The sequence below is a fragment of the Podarcis gaigeae genome, assembly GCF_964106915.1.
Source record: "Podarcis gaigeae genome assembly, chromosome: 1".
NCBI lineage: Eukaryota > Metazoa > Chordata > Lepidosauria > Squamata > Lacertidae > Podarcis > Podarcis gaigeae.
In genome coordinates this window covers 114450999-114476372 of record NC_139678.1, presented here as the reverse complement: position 1 = coordinate 114476372, position 25374 = coordinate 114450999, and the positions used below count along the sequence as shown (strand labels likewise).

The 25374-nt window shown below is 42.1% G+C and overlaps 1 protein-coding gene across 19 annotated transcripts in view; it reads left to right on the top strand.

Moving 5' to 3' along the window:
- The window catches only part of OSBPL6 (oxysterol binding protein like 6), a 106509-nt gene that overhangs the window by 20548 nt on the left and 60587 nt on the right, over nucleotides 1-25374 (top strand). For 8 of the 19 annotated variants that reach the window (XM_083706459.1, XM_083706442.1, XM_083706447.1 and 5 more), the window contains exon 2: nucleotides 4359-4400. The exons of 3 other annotated variants lie outside the window; for them this stretch is intronic. The gene's annotated coding sequence lies outside the window, so the exon portion shown is untranslated. Of the gene's footprint in view, nucleotides 1-1071; nucleotides 1128-1948; nucleotides 2019-4358; nucleotides 4401-25374 lie in introns of all 19 variants that reach the window. 8 more of the 19 variants (XM_083706453.1, XM_083706444.1, XM_083706449.1 and 5 more) reach the window with 2 other exon arrangements.

Here is a 25374-nt window from a genome sequence, read left to right as displayed (position 1 = left end):
CAAAAGCATGTGCTGAGAATTTACAGTGGCCTGATGGTGTGCTTTTGTGTACTTCCTGGGGGGGGGGGGAGTTTACAAAAAAACAAAGTGTCCATGTTGCTTAATTGGCATAATCAAATCAACACATTAGAAGGTGAAGAGGGACATGGGTGGCACTGTGGTCTAAAGCACTGAGCCTCTTGGGCTTGCTGATCAGAAGGTTGGCAGTTCGAATCTGCGCGACGGGGTGAGCTCCCATTGCTCTGTCCCAGCTTCTGCAAACCTTGCAGTTCGAAAAGCATACTAGCGCAAGTGGAGAAATAGGTACCGCTGTGGTGGGAAGGTAAATGGCATTTCCATGTGCTCTGAGACCCGTCACGGTGTCTTGTCGTGTCAGAAGCAATTTAGTCATGACCCAGAGAGCTGTCTGTGGACAAATGGCGGCTCCCTCAGCCTGAAAAGTGAGATGAGCACTGCACCCCATAGTTGAATTCAACTGGACTTAACCGTCCAGGGGTCCTTCACCTTTTTACCTTACTAGTATGAATGGAAAAGACTGAGGTCGCTTCTTATGTACAAATTCAAATACATGCAAGTGTGGACTAATCTGGTCTAATTCAAAAGGGGGAAAACTGGATTGACAACTAAATAATGCTCGGATTTGAACAAGCCCTTCCAATTTCCCTCCCTCGCTGCCTTTATTTGAGTCAGGACTTGGCTCTGTAATTTATAGTGTCTATTATACCGACAGGAGTCTTTCCTGGTAATCTTTAATGACAAGTTCGCAGACACTATGGTTAAATTATACAGTACACATGTGTACTGTAAATAACAACTGCTTCTCATTCATTCTGTCAAGGCAACAAATGATGGCATCCCTGAAACCTTAAGCATCTTTGCATTTAGTATATTTAGGCATGTTGTATGGTAAAAAGAGAACAAATACTCTTTTTCATAGGCTCATGATAATTATATTTCCTCATGCTGTTGTCCTTTTACTGTGGTGCCAGTCACGTTGCCAGATGATTTCCCAAGATAAGTCGTTGATTCTGTATGATATATAAAACTGCACTCATCTTTTTTTATACGCAGCACCAATTCTCACTGGGTTAAGAAGATCAGCCCTCCCTGAAGCTATTTTTCTTGAGGTAAAAAGTTTTCTGTTTGCCTTGAATGCTGAGCAGATGATGCTGCAGGCTTTTGAAAAACATGAGTTCTTACTTTATATTCATTTTTCCTTACAAGATCCAGTGGCAAAAAAAATAAAAATAAAAATATTTGTGCATATAATATAGCAAATCAGCATGGTGAACAATGATCTGTATAGCCAGAAAGTCTGAAATAGGGCTGTGCTTTTCTAAACAAAGAGGTTGAAATTCTATGCACATTTAATTGTGGGGCTTATGACTAAAGCTCATGCCCAGTCAATAAGCTTCTTCAGTCCCTGTTAATTTGTGTTCAGCCTTTACCAATTATTTTGGAAATTAATGGAGGATCCTATAGAGATCTCTAAAGTTGACTTATTAAACATAATTGTCTAGCAGTTTGTAGGGATCTTTTGGGCTTGAACCCCTGAGATTAAGAGTCTCATGCTCTGCCACCAGGTTTTTAAAAAATAAATAAATAAAAATAAATAAATAGAAATCATGAGGAGAAGATAGGAAGAAATCCTCTTTAATTTTACAAAAGGTGCAACTTTTGCCTAGCCCTTGCACATGCTCAACCCAACATGGTGAGGTTGAGGCAGTTATTATAGCCCACGGTGGAGAATTTTTTGTCCCTATGTGAGGCAGAGTCATAGCCCCATGGTAGAGCACACACCTTGTAAGCAGAAGATGAGATGAGAAAGATGAGAAGATGAGAAAGTGTTCTCTGGCATAGAGCCTGGTTGGAAAGCCAGTCGGAGCTGATAATAAGAGGCTAGATGGATGTGACTTGGTTTAAGACATTTTCCTGCGGTTTGTTCTAGCGCCTTACCTAGCTGTGTTTGCAGAGTGCGCCGTTTGTTCGAGCTCCGAACAAAGCATGCAAAACCCCTGGTAAGTGTGTTTACCGTTGCATCCCTATGGGGACCTGGATGTTTCGTATTGGTATATTACAAACTAAAATGTAAAACAGTGCTCGCATTTCAAGAGCTATTCCTTGTGCCGGTCTTTGTTTCCTTTGGATCTCATTCATGAAACTTTTAAAGTCTACAGGGACTCCTGAGATTGTAAATAGCGGCGAAGGCAGCAACAACACAGAGTTAGTTTCTACTTGTAATGATTTTTGACGCGTCGTATTTTCTGTCCGCTTTCTGAGTTAAGTGTTAAAACATCCAGGGTTGTCTTATTTTCATATCATTACTTGATGGCTGCTTGACATTTATTCTGTTGTGCTCACCCTTAATGTGACTTAGTGAATTCTACCTCTTTTACATTTGATGTAGATAACTCATTTTAGAAGGAGGTACAAATAATTATAATCCTCTTTTGAAATGGAGAAAACGACCATTTTAGAGATTATTATTTTTTCTTCTCTACTTAGTTGCGACTCATCCAGTCCAGCTACTACTACCTACTTAATTATCTCTTGATTTTGGTGATCCGTATTCAGATCTATTTTCTAAGAGTGTGTTAGAAAATCACAGCGTTATTTTTGGTATTGTATTATGGTCGTTATTATTAGACTGCAAAAAAAAAAACCACCACATTTCTGCAGAGCACTTTATTGCCTTTTCCTATTACTGTAATGGAAAACGGGCTCCGTGAGCCAGGATTCTGACCATGTTTTTTAGGCCCTTAGTCATCATTCTGTATGCAAAGCAAGTGCATTGGTGAGTCACTGTCTTCCTGAGGTATAGTAAAAAAAGGAAGAAAGAAAGAAACAACAGCAGAGAAGTGATCCAGCATCTTACACAAATACTGTCTTGTTCTGAGTCACTTCTGCTTACATCATTGACACAAATAACTTTGTGCAGCTCTAAAATCTTATTAGCTCTCTCACAAAATGCTCCATTAATAAATTCCACTTCCAGTGTTTCGTTACTGGTAATGATTCAGGATGCAGCCTTACCCATCGTTTTATGGCTTAGTATTAAAAATTGTGCCTTGGCACCTACTGGATTCTGCTGTACTTGTGGTACAGCATAATAGCAGTGTGCTACAAGTCATTGTTCAGCATGCGAAATGGGCGCACACTGATGTTGTAGTTGTGCAAAAAGTGACAGCTAAATTTGCACCCTGTAGTAAAGGTTGTGCCAGTTTGCGTAGCTGTCAGGCCTGATCTGTGCTCTGAGACAGACCATGGCTAGGGATTAAGTTCTGGACCAGAAAGGCAGAAATCCAAAGAGCCAAAAGCAAGACAAGGTCAAAAGTAGGTAGGCAGGAACATTTCCCCCGGGCATTATTCGGCCACCTGCCCTACTAAGTTCATTGGTAACAATGAACCGATGCAAATTGCAAATGCAATATTAGGCAAACTTGGCAGTTCCAAGGTTTTTAGCTTGGTTTACTAAAATACAAGTAAAGTGAATATGCTAAATTAGTTAATTCTGTGGTGCCACCAGAAAGTCTTTTGATGCAAACATAAATATTTCCTATGCAAATCGCCTTCTTCCAGATCAAGGGAGTCTGTGCCTGCTTGGTGAGTTGGGCAGACTGGGGAATTGACTTAGATGTAAGACCTTTATGGTAATGACTTTTATGAAGCCTGGTGTGTTCTAGATGTTGTGTAAGAGGCAAATGGTGGGAGACTAGTTGCTATACGCTCTAGTTGAAAACCCTTCCTCCCATGCCTTACACCAGTGTAATGGTTCTAGGGGTTGCTCGTGCGTAAATCGTCGCCACACCTGGCTGAGTTACCTGGGTGAACCCTTTCTGTCCGGACAGCCACCCATCCGTGGCTGTCTCAATCGCTGGCAGAATCCGTCAGTGGGCGTTTCTTGAACTTCTTCCAGCAAAGAAGTTCTTTGATGCCTAGTCTCCTCCTACTCTCCCTGGGCGGAAGTCTTCTGCGCAGGGAGGGTGTGGGCAGCGGAGGACCCGTGCTCTCCCCGCTGGTCTCCGGCGAGGAGTCCTGGAGCCCCCTCGCCGATTCCCCCATCTGCCTTCCTTCTCCGCTGGTGCTACGCTGATTTCCTTCCCCAGCAGATGGGCTGCCTCTCTCCCTACTGTGACCCTCTCCAGCATCCCTCTGGAGCCTTCCCTCCGCCTCTGGCTCCGATAGCAGTTCCCTGACAACCAGCTTGCCTTCCAGTTGCCTTTTATCCTGTAAATAAAGAGTCATCCTCCAAACAAAAACAACTCAAATGAAATGTTTATTAAGCACTAAATTCAAACTAATACAGTTTTAAAATGGCTAATATTTCATTTCTTGCTTCTTCTTCTTTTTTGCTTTAGGTCTGGATGATTCTTCAGGAAACCTGAAGTAAACCATGACAGGTAGAACAAACTTGTTATGAATATCACATTTTCACTGCTTGGAAATCAAACGTTATATGGCATTAAGAAATTTTCAGCAGAAGAGTCTGGTTCTGATCATGGCATAAGTGTGCACGGTAATGTGTGCAAGCCAAGGCTATGGTTGTGTTGTGACGCAGAGAGAAATGCCCAATTCTCCTGATAATGTGTAAAGACACGGTGGCTAATTTTGTTTTTTTTTTAAATAAAATTTTTATTAGGGGTTTTTACAAAATAAAGTACAAAGATAAACAACCTTTCTTTTATCTCAACAGAGTTTCATAACTTCTTTGGACTTCCTCACATCTCCCGCTGCCATTTTCATCATCATAGATTTTTTCCATGCAATTTATCATCTAATTTGCAAATTTTATAACCACTTATTTAAATATAATCCTCTGTAAATTAATTTCTCTTAATCTCACTTTACATCCCATTCCGATCCGATTTTGTGGTGGCCAATTATTTATGATCAAACATCCTACTTAACTTTCCACCAAATCATAATATTTTTGTAAATAAGTCTTAAATTTCCTCCAATCTTCTTCAACCCTCTCTTCTCCCAGGTCTCGAATTCTGCCAGTCATCTCAGCCAGTTGCATATAGTCCATCAGCTGCATCTGCCATTCTTCCAGAGTGGGTAGATCTTGAGTTTTCCACTTCTTGGCGATAAGTATCCTTGCTGCTGCTGTTGCGTACAAAAAGAATGTTCGGTCCTTCTTTGGCACCATCTGGCCGACAATGCCCAGGAGGAAGGCCTCTGGTTTCTTAAGGAAGGTATACTTAAATACCTTTTTCAGCTCATTATATATCATTTCCCAGAAGACCTTCACCCTGGGACAAGTCCACCAGAGGTGAAAGAATGTTCCTTCATTTTCCTTACATTTCCAACATTTATTGTCTGGCACATGGCATATTTTGGCAAGTTTAACTGGGGTCATGTACCACCTATATATCATTTTCATTACATTTTCCTTCAGAGCATTACATGCCGTGAAGTTCATCCCCGTGGTCCACAACCTTTCCCAATCCTCAAACATAATATTATGCCCAATATCCTGTGCCCACTTTATCATGGCCGACTTAACCATTTCATCTTGTGTATTCCATTTCAACAGCAAGTTATACATTCTTGAGAGTACTTTAGTCTTAGGTTCTAACAATTCTGTTTCCAACTTCGATTTCTCCACCTGGAATCCTAACTTTTTATCCTTTTTAAAAATTTCTTGAATCTGAGCGTAATGTAACCAGTCTCGCACTTTGTCTTTCATTTTTTCCAAACTCTGCAATTTCCAATTATTGCCCTCTTTCTCTATTATTTCCCAATATTTCGGCCATTTGGCCTCCATATTGGGTCTTTTTCGGGCCTTAGCCTCCAGAGGTGATAGCCATCTTGGAGTTTTATTTTCCAATAGGTCTTTGTATTTTGTCCAGACATTAAACACTGCTTTCCTGACAATATGGTTCTTAAAGGCCTTATTGATCTTAACTTTGTCATACCATAAGTATGCATGCCAACCAAATGCATTGTTAAAACCTTCTAAATCTAACACATCAGTGTCCTCTAGAAGTAGCCAGTCTTTTAGCCAGCAGAAAGCTGCGGCTTCATAGTACAACCTTAAGTCTGGCAGGGCAAAGCCCCCTCTTTCTTTCGCATCAGTTAATATCTTAAACTTAATTCTGGGCTTTTTGCCCTGCCAGACAAATTTAGAAATATCTCTCTGCCACTTCCTGAAGCACTCCGTCTTATCCACAATTTGCAATGTTTGAAACAAAAACAACATCTTAGGCAATACATTCATCTTAATAGCAGCAATTCGGCCTAACAAAGAAAGCTTCAATTTTGACCAACTGTCCAAGTCTCTCTTAATTTCAGACCAACATTTTTCATAATTGTCCTTAAATAGACTCAGATTTTTTGCTGTTATGTTTACCCCTAGGTACTTTACTTTTTTAACCACAGTTAGTTCTGTTTCTCTCTGAAACCGTTCTGACTCTGCATCTGTCAAGTTTTTTCCCAACACCTTAGTTTTCTGTTTGTTTAGTTTAAAGCCCGCTACCCGACCAAAGTCCTGAATCAATTGTAACACTCTTTTTGTGCTAGATTCTGGCTCTTGCAATGTCAAAACAAGGTCATCTGCAAAAGCTTTAAGTTTATATTGTTTCGCTCCGATCTGAATCCCTTGCACCAACCGGTCCCCTCTAATCAAGTTCAAGAGCACCTCCAGGACAGAAATAAACAGCAAGGGGGAAATCGGGCAGCCTTGTCGTGTCCCTTTTTCAATCCTAAACTCTTCTGTAACCACATTGTTGACTATCAGTTTTGCCTTTTGTTCTGAGTAAATCGCGTCAATCCCATTTTCAAAACCCCGCCCCACTCCCATTTCTTTTAAGTTCCCCTTCATAAATTTCCAAGAAATGTTATCGAAGGCCTTCTCCGCGTCTATAAAAATTAGAACTGCTTTAGTGTTAATATTTGTTTGCAAAAGTTCCAAAATGTCAATAATGTTCCTTGTATTAGCAAACAAATGTCTTCCTGGGAGAAAGCCTGCCTGGTCTTTATGAATTGTCTCATTTAAAACTCTTTTGAGTCTTCCTGCCAAAACGTCAGCAAATATTTTGTAATCCACATTTAAAAGGGAAATGGGACGGTAGTTCTTAAGTTGTGTCTTTTCAGTTTCTGATTTTGGTATCAATGTGATGAAAGCTTCCTTCCACGATTCAGGCGCCTTCTTTCCCTCCATAATTTCATTGCTGACCTCCATCAGTGGTTGAATCAAATAGTCACTTAATATCTTATAGTACTTGGAGGTCAAGCCATCTGGCCCTGGAGACTTGCCCAACTTCATATTCTGAATGGCCTGTTCTATCTCTAATCGTGTTATTTTACTATTCAGGAGTGATCTATTTTCTTGTGATAGTTTTTTAAGTCCATTTTTCTCCAAAAATTTTGCAATCTCTTCCTCATTTTGTGGCCCTTGAGTGTATAATTTCTTAAAATATTTCTGGAAACATTTTCTAATTTCCACCGGGTTCTGAATATTCCTTCCTTCTATTTCCAAATTTGTTACTATGTTCAGCTTTTGTCTCTTCTTCAACTGCCAAGCCAGCAGTTTCCCACATTTATTAGCCGATTCAAATGTTTTTTGTTTCATTGATTTAATCTTCCATTCTATTTCCTGATTTATCAGTTTGGAATATTGTGCCTGATGAAGTTTAATTTCTCTCAAGATCGGCTGTGACTTCGGGTTTACTCTTAGTTTCTTCTCTAACTCTTTAATTTTCCCCAAAATCTTATCCTTTTTCTCATTTTGTAGTCTTTTCTTTATGGCGTTCTGTTGTATCAAGAACCCTCTCATCACAGCTTTGCTTGCGTCCCAGATTGTTCTTTTTTCCACAGCAGTGTTCAAATTTATCTCAAAATAGTCCTTTATTGTTTTTTTGGCCTTCTTAATAATCTCCTGATCTCTAAACAAGTTGTCATTCATCTTCCATCTAAAGGAGCCGGTTGGTAATAATGTCATGTCCATTTTCAACGCGTTATGATCGGAGCAGGTCTTTGGGCAGATTTCCACTTTCTTCACCTTAGGAGCCAGACCTCTAGAAATCCATATTTGGTCAATTCTTGTCCAAGTCAGTTGGGCTTCAGAGAAAAATGTTCCTTCTTTCCCCAAGGGGTTCTTTGTCCTCCATATATCAATCCAGTCCATGTTGTCTGTCATTTCAAAAAAGGTCTTTGGTAGTCTGCCATCTTTAGTAACCTTTTGGCTTTGTGACCTATCCATGTTCGTTGAAACGATCCCATTCATATCTCCCATCATGATGATGTTATCATAGTCCAGATAATCCAGCATAATCTCATACGGTGGCTAATTTTGACCTCCAGATGTTTGGTCTCCAGCTTCCATCAGCACCAGTCAGCATGGTCTTTGTTCAGGCTTACTGGCAGCTGGAGTCAAGCAACATCTGGAGGGGCACAGATTACCCACCCTTGGTTTCAAGCAGGGTTTTCCAAACTTGGGTCTCCAGCTGTTTTTGGACTACAGTACCCATCATCCCTGACCACTAGTCCTGCAAGCTAGGGATGATGGGAATTTTAGTCCAAAAACAGCTGGAGACCCAAGTTTGGAAAACCCTGCTTGAAACCAAGGGTGGCTAATCTGTGGCCCTCCAGATGTTGCTTGATTCCAGCTGCCAGTAAGCCTGCACAAAGACCATGCACCAAATGCATCAGATAGCTCATGTCCAAATGTGCAAAAGGTAGAGGCAAATCTTCTTTGTGCGTGGGTGTGCATTGTTCACGATTCAGCAAGGGAATCCACATGCATAAGCAGGTTTTGCACACACACCTAGGCTAGATGCAGGCATGTCTCTATAGCACTTGTAGCTGATAATTTAGTGAAAGCATACCTATATTTTACCAGTACAGTGGTACCTTGGTTTAAAAACAGCTTAGTTTATGAACAACTTGGATTAAGAAGGTTGCAAACCCAGAAGTAGGTGTTTTGGTTTGTGAACTTTGCCTTGGGATAAGAACATGTTCCGCTTCCTGTTGAGTGTGTTCCATTTGTAAATTGAGTCTCCCTGCTGCTATGGGAAAGCACCCCTTGGTTTAAAAATGCTTTGGTTTAAGAACGGATTTCCGGAACGGATGAGGTTCGTAAACCAAGGTACCACTGTAATATGGTACATGAAAATATTTTGTTAATTTCATCATGTAGTTAGCCTGAACTAATGCAAAGCAGCACATTCTATCAGCCCAGCTATGTAAGGCAAAGTAATATTATTGATTTGGTAAGATTTAAGCGGACGGAAGACACAAACTCAGAGACATTTGTTTGTTTGCAGGGCTTATATTGATCTTATCATTTAGCTGCCACAAGAATAAAGGAAACAAAGACCCTTATTGCTTATTCTCTGCTTATGCAATGTGTGCATGCATTTTTTATTTTAGAAAGGTCTGCACAGTCTATATGTATTTTCACAGAGTGCACGATGTCACTAAATTCAACACCCTCAAATCTCAGCCTATCTGACTTGTAGTAATTTTGTCACAATGTCTCTTTATCATTATCTTCAAGGGCAATTCCAATTAATTAAGGGTGGAACAGTAGCCTGGGTCCTTTAAAAAGAACAAAAGCAAGGCCAGAGTGTGCATCAATTTGCATTCGTGAATAAGTCATTTAATTAGGATTGCTACTGCCTTCTCAGAATTTTATAGTAATGGAAACTGCTGCATGCATACTGCTTAGGCGCCAACATTTCCTTGATGCTCAGTATGGTATTTTCTTAACACCTCCAGATAGTGTTAAAGCACTGTGAATACTTGTGTGTATATCCAATAGGGTTTCTTTGGTTGAGGTTTGGGAGAGAGTGGGAAACAGTTGACATGCTGTTAAAGAGCTTACATTAGCAAAGGGAAGTTGGAGAAGTGTGTCTTGAAGATGAAATGGAATGCAGTGTGTGATCAAAGCCCCAATCTTTGTTTTGAAAGCTAAGTAATGATGGGTGCCACCCACTTTTATCAATGGACCACTTCGGTAGTACTTGTATTTTAATGTTCTTGTCGTGGTTTCATTATCTCTTCTAGAAAATGCAAAATGTTTTCCTAGCACTGTGCATTTCTAGCTTGTCTCTAGCATGTGCATTTAATTCTGTGGGAGTCTCTTTGTGTGTGTGTGTGTGTTCACTTCCCAATAACTGACTAGTTACATCAAGACAGGGAACTTCCTATACTCAAATTAAAATGCAGATGTGGGTCTCTCAGTGGGGTGGGGCCACAGTTCTAGTTTCCTGGAAGCAGCCTTGCTGATGCCTTACTGAGAGAGAAAGAGGGAGAACAAGGTGGAGGTGAGATTATGGCTGATGCAAGCACACTGGGGAGTCAATCCATTGCTCCATCAGTTCATCTCCACAGCCCTGACCTTTCTGCCACCACATCCCTTCCCCTTCTCCTCCCGGTAATCAGCAGCAATTCTGATGCTGGGAAGCTATCATTGCAGCTCAGCCCACAGGCCGAGCTCCTTCAGGTTCAGTTTATGTAGATTAGTCCTATCGCACAATGTGCTTTACATAACTTCTAACAGCAGCACAGAAGAGATTCCTTTCCCAATATCTTTTCAAAGCATGATACCCATGCTGATTCTAATTCATGTTAATGCTTCTGAGCAGAGAACCAATGGAAGGTTAGAAACTAGAGATTAATAAATCCAGTATTGAAATAAGATGATTTTATATATCTCCTTTTTTTTTGTCCAGAACATTTCAAGTATCTCTCCTGATATTCATTTCTTTTATTCCCGACTTACAGTTGCCAACTCATCCTTGTGTGCCTGTTCTAGGATGCTCCAGCTAATGGGAATAGCAGTGAATATCAAAATTGGCCATATAACTCTTTCTTATTTTATTTGCTCATTATTTAACAGTATTATAATCCACATTTTAAGAGACAAATCTTGACAAAGCAGATTACAAGATGCGCAACAAAACATAACAAATGAAGCATAATTTAAAAACAACTTAAGCCAGTACAAAGTAGGCTTGCATAACCTAACCGTAGAAAGAGAGAAGACGCCATTTCTGCAGCTCAGTTTAGAATTAGTCACTGAAGGTCATGACAAAAAGGTGGGCCTTTAAAAACGTTGAGGGGTGAGACTTGCCTAATCTTAATGAGGTTAACCACTGCAGTCAGTTTGCATGTTACATCTACATCTCAGTGCATCTTATTATTTAATAATATTTGCATGAGTAATAAGGGCTTGCCACACTTTGGGTTGTCTCTCCAGGCATGAGTCTGAGCAGTTTTGGCTTTGCGCCACTGCTTTCCCCTGAAAAATCTTCCATTAAAACCAGAACAAACGGCAATCCTTGGGAACCTGATTGCCATTTCTTCTGATTCAATGGTAAACCGCAGGTTTTCTTTGGGGGGGGGGGGGGAGCAGGGAAGCGGCAGAGCAAACAGAAATGTGGAAGAGCCCTAAGTTGACCTAACCTTCCGAGTCTGTTTTGCAGTTGACTGCATTACAGTTCATGTAAACCTCCTTGAATAATGTTATTAAAGGTTTGCTTTAAAAAGGGTTAGGACTTTTCTGTTGTGAGGGGTTAATTATGATGAACTTTTGATATCAGTTAATTTACATAGAATTGCCACCTTTACCTACTTGAGGACTTGTCAACATAGTGATGAGTTAAGCGCTGTGTATTTCCTGAGATGGGCCTTGACATTTTGCATGCTGCAGCATTCACTTGATTGAAGAGCACTGGAAGATAGTGCTTCATTTTCTTCTGTGTGTATATATTCACGTGTGTGTTTGTAAATCTTCCCTTCTCTCTCTCGAAAAACTCAGTAAGTTTAAACCAGGTTATTGACCTATATAGCCTGTAAAAGTGCTTCAGCCTTGTCTTTATTAAATATTTTGAGACTTCAGGCGTTTAGGCCTAGCGTCGTGTTTTTCGCTCTATAGGATGCACCTGACCATAGGACGCACCTTGTTTTAGAGGGGGAGAACAAGAAAAACACATTCTCCTCCTCTCTGCTCAGCACCCCTTCAGCGAAGCGGCAGGAGAAACAGAGCCCCTTCCATTTCTCCTCCCGCTTCGCTGAAGGGGCGCTGTGCAGCTCTCCCTCTCTGCTGAAGCCAGGAAAGTCTTGCTCTCCCTATAGAGCGAAAAGTACAGTAATTTGTACAACGATATGGTATGGTCCAGTTAAAGTCAAGCACCTTAATTTCAGTAGCAGAGGATTAACATGCTTGCTTTTTTTCTATTGAAACCAGTGGAACCTAAAAGTGCTTAAATTTGGTTGGATCATGTATTTTGTTCCGTAATATTGATGGTGTAAGAGATAGGGCTTAGAATGCAGCAAATAAAATTATGCATCATATTGCAAGCAACCCATCTGAGTAGAAATCTATTTGGAACTTCACAGGAATGAAAGTGCCCTTAAGTTATTTCTGAATATCGTACACATCAGGTACCAGTGTAATAGTACTGCAAGGAGGTTCTGCTGGTGTGAATTTCACTAGGATTGTGAAACTGGAATCTTGTGAGAATATTTGACAGCCATATTGCTTTCAGCAGCACTGCTGTACTGTGTCACCGAATGATAACTTTGTCCTAACCTTGAGGGAGAAATTCATTTCTTTCTCCTTATCCTTGACCTTTCCCGAGACTTCCCCACAGTCTTTTAATTATTAATAATAGTCAGATTACTTTTTATGATTTGGTAGTCCATTCTAGTAGGCGCCGAACATCAGCATAAGTCTGCGTGTTAAGCCTGCAGACATGTATCAACACACATGATCAGGCTTGCTGTGTGGTTTTATTTTTAAAACAGTTGGTAGAGCATGAGTCTCTTAATTTCAGGGATTCGTACCCCATATTGGGCAAAAGATACAGGCATTGCAAAGGGTTGGACTGTATTACCCCCATGGTCCCCCCTTCCAACTCTTACAATTAAACGATTCTGCGGCGGGGTGCGCTCCCGCTGCTCGGTCCCAGCGCCTGCCAACCTAGCAGTTCAAAAGCACCTCCGGGTGCAAGTAGATAAATAGGGAGCGCTTACCAGCGGGAAGGTAAACGGCGTTTCCGTGTGTGGCTCTGGCTCGCCAGATGCAGCTTTGTCACGCTGGCCACGTGACCCGGAAGTGTCTCCGGACAGCGCTGGCCCCTGGCCTCTTGAGTGAGATGGGCGCACAACCCCAGAGTCTGTCAAGACTGGCCCGTACGGGCAGGGGTACCTTTACCTTTACCTTTATGATATTACTCTGATAAATTTGGTTATAGTATTTGTTTGTTTCCTCCTTAGGGAGGAAGCATGGGGTAATGTCAAATGTTTAAGAAAGGTGTGTCAAGTGGATTATAGAAAAGTTGTGAAATAGTAAAATAGGGCTCAGTCCTGCAAGAATTGTAACATAATGGGCAGAAGATGTTGACGCATGGAGCCCTTGATTATTTGTGGGTAATGTGTGGGACAAGAATCTCACAACTCCCAAGGAGCCACAGAATATCCACGCTGGATTGGTTGTACTAACACATAATTGGTACAGCCAACGTAGACTGTAAGACTGCATCCTGGTCACCGCTTCTCTTCAAACACTTGTCTGTTAATCCATTTGTGTGTGTCTTGTCAGGGAAATGTGGGCCAATGCTCATGTACAGCAGTTCAAACACAGGCAGCCCACTGCTGTTAGAACAGGGGTTGGCAAAGTTTTTGTGGCTTGGGCCAGTTCACCGTCCCACAGACACCGTGGGGGACTGGAGTGTGTGCGCACACGCAAATGCTATTTCCAGCGCTCCTTCCGGCCCAGAGGAGGCGTGTGCAGCTTCCCATTGGCTGCACGAGCTTCCTGCAGCCAATGGGCAGCCAGCCAGCGTTGCGAAAGGTGGTCCCCGCTCTGCTCGGCGCCAGTTTAGCGCGGCGCATGGGAGTCACCTGAGCAGGCGGCGGGGGTCCATGGGCCAGTTAAACGACCCTGGGCCTTAGGTTGCCGACCCCTGTGTTAGATGCACCCAGTTAGGACTCTTGATAGTTTATGCTTGCAGGTACCCCACAGGCTTCTGCTTGGCCACTGTGAGAACAGAATGCTAGACTAGATGGGCTATTGGCCTGATCCAACAGGATCTTTTTAACGTTCTTAAAAATATAGCCAGACTTTATTTTGTGGGAGACAGGGATTAAATTTCATGCAATAGGATGGATGCAAGTCTTTGAAACAAACAAGCAGGGCAAACAGCTGATGGGAGTTCCTGATCCTTTTCTACAGCTGCAGTGTGTTCATTCCATCAATTCCCTTTTTGTTTAAACACTTCATTACTAGGCTGCACTGCCGAAAGGCCAGTGCTGTCTGGGAAAGCCACTTACTTTTTTGTTCAGTTAGTTATTTCTTCTCCATAACTATGTGCTTAAAAGATCCTGTCAGCTCTTCACTCACTGCTATACTTAGCAATGCATTTGCAAAATGGTTATTTTACTCCCCCTTATGAAGCCAAAATAACGCAATGACTCAATTCTGTCCTGAATCAGTGTCTCTCCGTCCTGATAATCCTATATTTGTCTTGGGTTTTGTAACAGCTGAGCTACTACTACAACAGCAGCAGCAGCAGTCTTTAACTCTTTGCGCTGCTTGCTATAAGGGCAGCATATACAGTGGTACCTCGGGTTAAGTACTTAATTCGTTCTGGAGGTCCGTACTTAACCTGAAACTGTTCTTAACCTGAAGCACCACTTTAGCTAATGGGGCCTCCCACTTCCACCTTGCCGCCGGAGCACGATTTCCGTTCTCATCCTGAAGCAAAGTTCTTAAGCTGAAGCGCTATTTCTGGGTTAGCGGAGTCTGTAACCTGAAGCGTATATAACCTGAAGCGTATGTAACCCGAGGTACCACTGTAAATGTCAGGAAGAACATTAGCATTTCCTGTCAGACATTATTGTGCACACTTGCTTCCCTACCTGGAAAAAGTTTGTACCCAGGAAAAATGTAATTAATGTATAGAATGGCCCTAGGAATTGATGAAATAATGCATGTTGAATCCACAGCTTTTAACAGTTGGTTGTTAAAAAATGTATTCACAAGTTACTGGAGTTAGCTGGAGGGTAGAGGGGTCTTATGCTTGGGTGCTTCTTCTGGGCTTCTGAAGAACATCTCTTTGGCCACTGTGAGAACAGGATGCTGGACTAGATGGGCCATGGGCCTGATCCAGCAGCGCTCTTCTTATGCTGTATATTTCAAAGTTTTATTCAAACGCTTGTACTCAACTTCTGGGGCTTTTGGGGCCAAAACCAGTTTGAAATCCGTATTTTGATATCAGCTTCATGGCAATATATCGCGAATCATGGTGTGCGTTAGGGCTGAGCGATATATATATAATCCAAAACCGGTTTCAAGTCCCCATCATGATATTGGTTTCATAATTTTTGACCTGGCAATATATTGTGAATCATGATGTTTGTTTGTGTCTGCTATGCAAAAATCACAACATGGGGAAAACCGTGAAGCCAACCAATGCCTTTACGTAGCTCCATCCTTATTTGAGACATTGTGAAATATCAGTATATTGCAGTGTTCAGCTGGTGATGTATCTGGTTGAAAAACAGATATTGCCCAGTCCTGCTGTTTACTTCTACATAGTTCCACCCTTGTTTCAAACATTGTGATATATTGTTATATCACGATGTTTAGCTGGTGATATATCATGATGTTGGAAGACCATATATGACCCAGCAGTTTTAAAGTAGGATTGTACTTATGGTAGGATTATATCAGACTTTTCTGCACAGGCCATCTCTCGTCTTACAGCTATGTATAGACATGTAGATAATAATGGAGCTGTGTGTTAATGGGTTTTGAACCAATGTTCATATGGCAGGAAATGGTTAACAGCTGAAAATGGCATTGAGAAGCCCAGTGCAAAGTTGTTTTTGAAACCCTTTTGAGTATTTCATGCGATTTTTATTGACAGTTGAAGCCATAATCTCTGATGACTAATTTCTGACTCAGCCATAGATTTATAAAAATAAAGTCCAAGGAGAGACACTTGTCTTGAGGGAATCACATAAATTTATAGGCTGATGCTATGGGCCTCTTTTATCTGCAGGAGCAGATGTTCATGAGTAATTTCAGTGTTCATTTAGCCTTGTCCATAATAATTTAGAGGAAAGCAGCTACTGGTAATTGGAATGGAATCCATGTCCTATTGAAGTCAGTGTCAGAGCTCCCACTGATTGGAATGGTCTTGGATTGCTCTCATTGGGGCTTTTCAGATGTCATGCTAAGCAGTGGCTTAATTCTGAAACACTCTGTGTGACTGGCCGAAGGTCACCCAGCAGCTGCATGTAAGGTAAAGGGACCCCTGACCATTAGGTCCAGTCGTGTCGGACTCTGGGGTTGCGGCGCTCATCTCGCTTTATTGGCTGAGGGAGCCGGTGTACAGCTTCTGGGTCATGTGGCCAGCATGACTAAGCCGCTTCTGGCGAACCAGAGCAGCACACGGAAACGCTGTTAACCTTCCCACCAGAGCGGTACCTATTGATCTACTTGCACTTTGACGTGCTTTCAAACAGCTAGGTTGACAGGAGCAGGGACCAAACAACGGGATCTCACCCAGTTGAGGGGATTCAAACCGCCAACCTTCTGATCGGCAAGTGGTTTAACCCACAGCACCACCTGCGTCCCTTTTTGCAAGAATTAGTAGGTCTGCCCATTTCCTCCTTCTCTCTCATAGCACTGCACCAGTAATGATGAACCTGTGACCTTCCAAATATAGTCAGACTACAGCGCTCATAATCTCAGACCACTAACTGATAGGATCTGGGAGTCCCAACAACATCTGGAGGGCTACAGGTTCCTCATTCATATACAATGGTACATTGGTACTCGAACAGCTTGGCTCCTGAACAAATAGGTTCCTGAATGCCGCAAACCCAGAAGTAAGTGTTCTGGTTTGCGAATGTTTTTTGGAAGCCGAACGGACTCCCGGAACAGATTAAGTTTGAGAACCAAGGTACCACTACTACCACATGGTTTAGCATGCTTATGCCCAGGGTTATTTTCCAGCCGGAACTTGCTGGAACTCAGTTCTGACACCTCCCAGGTGGGAGCCATTGCCATTATAAGAGAACAAGGTGAGTTCATGGTGAGATCCAGGACCTCTTTTTCTAAAAAAACAGAGCACTGCTTATGCCTGTTTGTTTTCTAAAACTAAGCCAAGATTTGACACTACATCTGCAAGGCCCCATTGTGTTTGGCTGGAATTTGATAAAGAAAACCATCATTTCCAATATATTTAGTATTATAAACATCTCTTCAAAGGAAACAAAATTGCTCAATACACCGAGAACCTGTTAATTTTGAAGCTAGCCAAGTTTTTCCAGCTTTGCAGTTCAGAATGCCTTGGGAATGTTATGCCTAATAAATTTGGTTACACACACAATGATACATAAATAATCTGGCTGTTGCTGTCTTGCTGCTATAAAAGAGAACCACATTAGTTTTTCTTACATTTGCTTTTTCTGGTTAGCTTTCTTCGAATGACGAGTGCTAAAGTCTTTGTCTTGCATAATGACTCTGTTGCCCCTTTTTCCTGACCTCTTACAATTGGAACCATTATTACCTGCTGCTAACTACTGCTGTTGTTTTCCCTTATTGATTCTTTTTAAACATGTGTGCCTTTCTATGCTGCTACTGGAAATGGAATCAGCTGTTTTAGTAATGGTATCTCAGTAGCTATAATCTGTCATGTAGACAGACTAATCCATTTTCTGCGGCAACAGTGTCATTGTTTAGAATGCTGGGAGCAAATTTTGGGTTCCAAATGCAACTGCCACTTTCTGATCCCAGGCTGTTCTGATCAAAGCAGTTTAAGTTTAGGGCAGTGTGTTGCTTGCCAGCTAACATCCACAGAATTCTTTACTCCTGCTGCCTGAAGTATGTCAGCGAGCACAATCAGGAGACTTCTTCATGGTTGCACTGTTACGGGATTCCTTCATTTATTTGATTCCACATTTCAGAAAGAATAAAGACGAAAACCTATCTTCCTCCTCCTGCACCCTCCCTAAAGAAACAAAGCTAGTCATTATTGACTACATCTTCAGGTTGCAGTCACAACACAGGTTGTATGTTGTAGTATAGGGTCCTGCAGACTGGAGGCATATCTGGAAATCGAAGAAACTGTTGTGGGCACTACAAAACACCAGATGCTCAGCTACACACACACCCCACACACAAATTGGACAAAACAAGTACACACACCCTCACAATGACAAACAAGAAGTAGGCAACATCACCAAAATCAGACACCCTACCTAACAAAAAGAATTTTTAAAAAGCCCTACTCCAAAAAGTAGAAGGGGTGCGAAGGCCAGTGTCTGAGGGCACCCTGGTGCCCATGAGCACCACATTGGGGACCTCAGTTGTAGCATGTATTCTATATATATGGTCCACTTACACACATAGCTGGTGACAATTACAGTCTTGTGGCCTCCTAAAGACTAAGAGATGTATTGTAGCAAAAATTAACACGAACTGAAGTTTGTCTTGTCTATTTCATAAAATGCTGAGCTCCATTTCCAATGTCAGATTCGTGGCCATTCATTATTTTGCATACTTATTTTGCATAAGCTGACCTGTTTTCCTTGTGCAAAAAGATGAAGAGCATTGCTGGCTTGTCCTAGGCTGTATGATGTTGAGAAACAAGCATGTGAACAAGCGCCCCAAGTCAGGGCTGATGTTGCTATGTCCTGTCATGGTGTGTCCTCGGTGAATACAAAGGCGGAGTTGGCATCAGGGGATTTCTGCTGCATCCAGCCCTTCCATTTGCCTCTCTCTTCTATTCTCTGTTTGTTGTTTGTGAGTTTGTGAGCTTTAGTTTAGAGGGCTGTCTGCATGCAAGCACAGGTCTACACCCCAAGGCCTGTGTGAGCGGATTATCTTCATGCAAGATGGGATGTAAATAATAATACAGTGGAATAGTTTGGGTAGTAGCCAAGTACAGCTATCTTTGGTTGAATCATAGGACTTTGCTATAGGCATTGGAACTCATGGTGTATTGCAGGTGTCAGCTAGAAGCATACATATTTATAGTGTTCTGCAGGCTTCCAGTATAAAGAGGTGTTTATACAGTGGTACCTCGGGTTACATACGCTTCAGGTTACATGCGCTTCAGGTTACAGACTCCGCTAACCCAGAAATAGTACCTTGGGTTAAGAGCTTTGCTTCAGGATGAGAACAGAAATTGCGCTCTGGCGGTGCGGCGGCAGCAGGAGGCCCCATTAGCTAAAGTGGTGCTTCAGGTTAAGAACAGTTTCAGGTTAAGAACAGACCTCCGGAACGAATTAAGTACTTAACCCGAGGTGCCACTGTATGCCCATTGCATAGTTAGAAAGTTAACCTGCTGCATAGACAGGTTGAGGCTCAGGTTGATGGCAGAGTGGAATTCCTCGAGGGTCTCTTACCTCTGAAGTCTCACCCAGCAGGAAGAAGAAGGTAAAGCCAGGGCAGGTGAATAACCTGAATGGGGCTGTGGAACAGAAGGGAGAAGCTGGGGTGGTTGCTTGCAGACAACTAAGCAAAGTGTCTTGTGGAGGGGTTCTTTGGGGGCTGGCCAGTGGAGTGAGCGGGAGGGCAGTTATCCATATATGCCTTTTGGGATTCAAGGTGGCTTAAAACGGTGGATTTGAAAAATGTCTCAGTTCCTTTGTTTTCATTCCAATTTGCAAAAACAAATGTAAAGCCTTTCCCTCTCTGGTGTATTGCCCTAAATCCATGGAGTTAGAGAGAAGAGGTTAAAATAAAGCAAAGTCATTGCTAGCTCAGTGGTATGTTGCAGCCGATAACTTTGCACTTCCTTCCGAAACTAATGCCCAAGCCATGTTGCTGCTTGGAAATATGGACCGAGGGTGCTTGCACTTGAATGTGCTTGCTTTTGAAACGAATGAATTAATGCAAGAAGACACACAGCGCACGGCCAGTTCATTGCGTAAGAGTTGCTGAGCTCTGAATGCGATAGCTGTCCAAGGTGTACGTTTTTAGGCGTATGTCTTGGAGATTATAACAGCACGTCCGAAGACTGGAGCAGTGAAAGCAAGACTGGAAGTGGAATAGGTCACAGGCGGTGCATTACGAAAAGCATTGTTGATGCTTAAAGCGAGTGATGAGATTGTCTGACCCCAACCTGCTATTTATATTCAGGACATTCTATTGGGGGAGGGTTACAATGTCTGGCCACATGGTACCCCCCACCCGCCACCAGGTCATAGCCCCTTACAGTACGTTCAGCTGTGTACCTTGATATCTGTGGCTTTGGCAGTGTTTCCTAACCAGAGGCTCTATGACAAAATGTTTCTTTATGCTTTCCTAGGGCATAACCTGTTTTGTCTCAGTGTAGCACACGGAAAAGAAGCTCTGAGCAGGGGAAACAAAATGCAGCTTGCTGTTTTTGTTTCTGTCTCTATTCATCCGGATGAAAAGGAATATATCTCCCCCCCTTTTTTTGCTAATGTTTAAGAAAAGATATGTTAGCAACAATATTTCTTTCAGTTGCAATAAAATATACGTGCTCATCATTGTTGAAAAGTCAAGTTATGTAGCAATCAGCAGTCAGTTTTATAGAGCTTTGCATTATATAGCAAAGCGATTTGTAGGAGTATTTCTTGCAGAAACAAAAGTTTCTTGTAAAAGCTGCCTTAACCTCAGAAGCCTTATATTTGCTAGTTTGCAATATTGTGATCCAGAACGTTAGAGAGAGGATGGCAAAAGAACCCTGTTCAATTTTACAGACCCTTTACCAATCTATAATTGTTTTGTGATGTGAACAGTAGCAGCAGAGAAAACTCAAAAGTGATTGAGAAACAGACTAACTTCCCAGTAGCTTTCCGCTAGAAATGATATAGTTGGAACACAGGCTGTTCACTATCTTTATCCTCTGAAAATACCTTTAGCGTCTTCCTCTTCTCTGCCTTTGCCCTGTGCAAACAATTGGCCACTTAATTTCTGAACCCCTTTCTGCCTAGGACCCTCGTACCTACGGGACCGCCTCTCCTGGTATGTCCCACAGAGAAACTTACGGTCTTCAAATAAAAACATCTTGGAGGTCCCAGGCCACAGAGAGGTTAGGCTGGCCTCAACTACAGCCAGGGCTTTTTCGGCTGTGGCTCCGATCTGGTGGAACACTCTGTCACAAGAGACTAGGGCCCTGCGGGACTTGACATCTTTCCGCAGGGCCTGCAAGACAGAGCTGTTCCACCAGGCCTTTGGCCAGGGCACAGCCTGACTCTCTCCCTTGGCAATCTTCGCGGAGCTCTGGCCCAATGGTTGCCAGTGGCTTGATTTGAATTAATTTTATAATGAATGATTTTAGAGTGTTGTGTTGTGTTGTACTTTTGTACTGTTTTATTGTTGTTAGCCGCCCTGAGCCCGGCTTCGGCTGGGGAGGGCGGGATATAAATAAAATTTATTATTATTATTATTATTATTATTATTACTATTATTATTATTATTATTATTATTATTATTATTATTTCCTCCCCAAAGGTTCCATGCATTACAAAAGCATTTCATTGTTTCCCATGCAGTCGGTATATACTTTTTCCTTGGGGGGGCACCTTTAACAATATGGGTCTTTTCTCTGCACATTCTACTTTTCTAAAGCTTATAGATTCTGCAATGCTGGGAGCAGTTCTTTCCTATCCTTCCCCCTTCCCCAAGAATCATAATTTTGTTAGCATAGTCCAAAAAATACGTTACCCTGGTGCCAGAAAAGTCAACTTCTGATGGGTTTCAACACATCACCAACTGTGGTAGTTGCATCTGAGCAACTAGAGATTATATTTACTAGTCCTCTGTTATCATTGGACTGCAGTTCACAGGCATCATGGCCGAATGGATTTGGCAGCTTGCCAATCCACGGGAGCTCTTGGTGGTGCAAACTAGTATATATGCACCTCAATTGCTGCAAAATCTCTAGTTTACAGGGTGTATGCCAGATTTATAGATCTGTTGGTGAAATGAAACGAACGTATGATTTTGAACAGTTGAATATTGCTGTGCCCATCAGACTATGGGTTTTGAGAATACTATCCTTCTTTTCTAGCTATTAAACAGGTTTTAAATAACAGGATAATTTATTAACGACAAATCCCCCCCTGGCTCCATGGAACATTACACCATTCATCTATGAATGTGAATCAGATCTAATAACAGAATCTTTCATCTTTGGTTTCATCTGACCTAGGCCTTGCATGTGCCCGATTCTCCTGTACCAATAGTTCAGGTATTGGATTGCTCTCTGGAAACAGAGGCTCTTTTATATCGTAGTTTCAGTGTTTTAAAGATGGGTTTACCTAACAAGTTTGTGTAAAAACATCTAAAGTTAGGGATAGGGTGCTTATCTGTTTTACATTGGGGCAAGCATTGTCCTCCAGTACAAAGATTGCCCTTTCCCTGGTTCTTACATTGAGGTAAATGCAGCCTATGAGAGTCCTTTTCTAAGGTAAGTCAAGAGTTTTTTTCTCTGTGTCCTGAGTAGGGCACATATCCATATTAGCAAATTGGTAACCCACTTCTTTTCTATTCTATTCTGTTAATGTGAACGTTTTATATTTACGCTAATTCAAGATATTGGCCGCCCTGAACTCTTCATCCATCTACTTCCAATACTGTGGGCAAAATAATGGCATTGTCTGAAACTGATTTGAATATAACTAAAGCTTTGAGTTGTCACATTGAAAGAAAAAGGGGGGAAAGATTGTGTTGTGGTTCCGAAATCCACATCTGGGTTAAATAGAAAAAGGAAATTCATTATTTCAGTTTAAGGTTTTCTGAAGTTTACATTTGACAGTCCTTACGTGATAACTTTTAAGAGGAATAATCAGAGCAAAATTGGGCTTGCCGATTGGAACGTCGGTGGTTTGAATCTGCGTGGCGGTGGTGAGCTCCCGTTGCTCTGTCCCAGCTTCTGCCAACCTTGCAGCTCAAAAGCATACCAGTGCAAGTAGATAAACAGATACCACTGCGTCAGGTAGGTAAATGGCATTTCTGTGCACTCTGTCACCAGTCACAGTGTTCTGTTGTGCCAGAAGCGGTTTAGTCATGCTGGCCACATGACCTGGAAAGCTGTCTGTAGACAAATGGCGGCTCCCTCACCCTGAAAAGTGAGATGAACGCCACACCCCATAGTCGCCTTTGCCTGAACTTAACTGTTCAAGGCTCCTTTACCTTTACCTTTTCCAAATGTATATTTTTTGATATTTGGTAAATACAGCGTTCAAAACTCCCATTGCTCTAGGCACATTTTGCGACAGGGAATTTCATAAACGCGAGCAATTTCTGAGCTCTGGGCGCAGTACTGCACCTAAGATTTCAGATTAAAATTGCCACTGTTACTCAGAAGTAAATCCTAACCAAGTTTAATGGGACTTCCTCCCAGGTAAAACATGCATGGATTGGGGACTTGAAAACTTTCTTTTCTTTTAAACTCAACATGGGTTTTTTAGGTTTTAGTTGCCTTGTTTAATGTACTTTTATTAGCTTTTAATTTGAAATATACTAGCCAGTTAGTTACGATGGCTTCTTTAGTAGTGCATGTTAAAGTTTTATCTATCTAAGACTCTCACAGTGATGCCTAAAATCAGAACAAATTTTGGAGTTAGATCATTGAAGAACCATTAAGTCTTAGGTTTTTGAACTGGACTCTCAAGGTGGGTGTCTCTGCCATCAGTTTGTAATAGGCCTTTAATATGTGTTAATTGTGGTGCCAAAAAAATATATTCATATAAAGGGAAGCGGGTGTAGGGAGAATCTAGGGCTTGTGTGCAGAAAGGAGGACTTTTTCTGCCTCCCCACTTCCAGCCACTCTCTGAAGACTGCAGAAGGTACCCTCTTAAGCAGGGTCAAACATTTTCAGCAGGGGGCTGGTCCACTGTCCCTCAGACCTTGTGGGGGGCCAGACTATATTTTTTTGGGGGGAAATGATATAAGAGTACCACGAGCCCTGATGGCTGCTTACCTGTGTCTTGCGAGCAGCAGGGGCTGGTGGTGGGACAATGAGTGGTGCACAAAAGGGCTCTGGAGAGGGGCTGCTTAAAATGGCGGTCGCTCAAGCGCTGCTGCTGCTGCTGGCACCAACAAAGCCCAGCCCCTTTCCTCCTCTAGGCAGGGCAGGGAGAAGCCGGGAGGGAGGAGGCACCGCTGCCCGTGTGAAAGAGAGGAAGAGAGAGGGAAAGAACATGCGCGCTGGCGATCTACGTGGCCATTCCCGGACCATCCACGGGCCGGATCCAGAAGGCAATTGGGCCTGATCTGGCCCCCAGGCCTTAGTTTGCCTACCCACGCTCTTAAGAATATTAGGGGATGGGCAGTTGAAGAAGCATGGCTTTGTTTTTTGAAGTCTTCTTATGAGGACTAGACCATGTGAAAAACGAACGTAAGATTTTAGCTGCAGTTCATTCATTTTCAGCTATCATTCTTGTTTTTTAAAAAGTGCACCTAATCATTCTGTTGTTGCACCCGTAACGTAGGTTTAAAGTGCCATTTAGCTCCTAGCTTTCACATCTCAGTTTCTAGCACTGGGTAAATAGCAAATCAAATAACATGTTATCTACAGAGAAAGCTCTAAATCTTGTATTACCATAATGGTTGTAAAGGGGCGCTAGAAGGCTTTATTGTATCTATGCTTGTAAACTGAAAGTGGGCGCTGCAAATTTTGTTCAGGGCTGGAGTTTGCAAGTCCTGACTACAGTCTGTTTTTAAAATTAGTTGTTTTTTTGAGACCTGTAGGGAAAGGCTCTCTGTTAATCTAAGGTGACAATACCAACATTTTAAAAACAATAGAGAGCAAACCTTTCTGGAAATATCCTGCTGCACATGCACCTTTGAAAATACTGGCTCTGAGCAAGATATATGTCATTCAGTAGAGCGGCTACTGTATATGCTGTACATTTGTCCACTATGTCAGTAAAGCAAGTTAAACTGCATGAAGGCTAGTTATTATATAAGGTTTTGTACAGCAGAATCTGTTTTGCACAGGTCACAGCTGAAGAACACCAGTATGAGCTATTCAGCAGGAAACCTAGCCAAAGTACAAAAACATTTCTAGATGAGATTAGTGACTGCTTGTTCTGATTGGGGTGGAAATAACTTGAACAGGACTCTCAAATTTTGGCAGGCTTATATGTATAATACTCTCTCTCTCTCTCTCTCTCTCTCTCTCTCTCTCTGTGTGTGTGTGTGTGTGTGTGTGTGAAAGATTGCTCCAAAAATTAAGGATTTTGCAACTTCTGTCCGTTTCTGAACATTTGATTTTGTTTTACATGAAAGACGTCAAAGTGATCCTCAGGGTCCCTTGCAACTCTACAATTCTATGATTCTATGAAAGATGATGTAAATTAAATCCCTCTCTGCTTACGTACTATTGTATAGCTAGGTTATGCTTCGGGAGAACACTTAGTTTGCACCAGCATGTA